Source organism: Nematolebias whitei, chromosome 9 (assembly GCF_014905685.2).
Source record: "Nematolebias whitei isolate Nwh7 chromosome 9, NemWhi1, whole genome shotgun sequence".
In the NCBI taxonomy this organism is placed as follows: domain Eukaryota; kingdom Metazoa; phylum Chordata; class Actinopteri; order Cyprinodontiformes; family Rivulidae; genus Nematolebias; species Nematolebias whitei.
The window spans coordinates 27,517,205-27,517,781 of NC_056506.1; positions in this window are offsets into that span (position 1 = coordinate 27,517,205).

The following is a 577-nucleotide window of genomic DNA, read 5'->3' on the forward strand; positions in this document are numbered from 1 at the left end:
ACACACACACACACACACACACACACACACACATATATGTATATATTATTTATTTATTTATTTATTTATATATTTATAATATAGGTCCATATAGGTGTGTGTGTGTGTGTGTGTGTATACAGTATATATATGTATAAATGTATTGCCTCTCACATAGTGACTGCTGGATATGGGCACCAGTGACCCCCGTAACCCAAAAAGGAAGAAGCGGATAAAGATGATGGATGGATGGATGGATGGATGGATGGCAACAAAACAGACAGAATACCAAGGGAGATGGAATAATTTAGTACTTGCTGTAGTGCTCATATTCAAACATATTATATCAGAATATATAATTTTGTATATAGCATTGCATTTTATTATATTGTTTTGTGTAATTTGTGTCATTTGTTTTTTCATACATCATATAGTATTTTATCATATTGTGACATATCAGACAGTGTTGTGTTCTATCATGTTACATTGTATCATCTTGTATTACATTGTATTGTGTTGTGCTGTGTCATGTTGCATTCTGCTCTGTTCTGACTTTCAAACTAGAATCATAAAATTAATTTTGCCCAGATCCATTGAC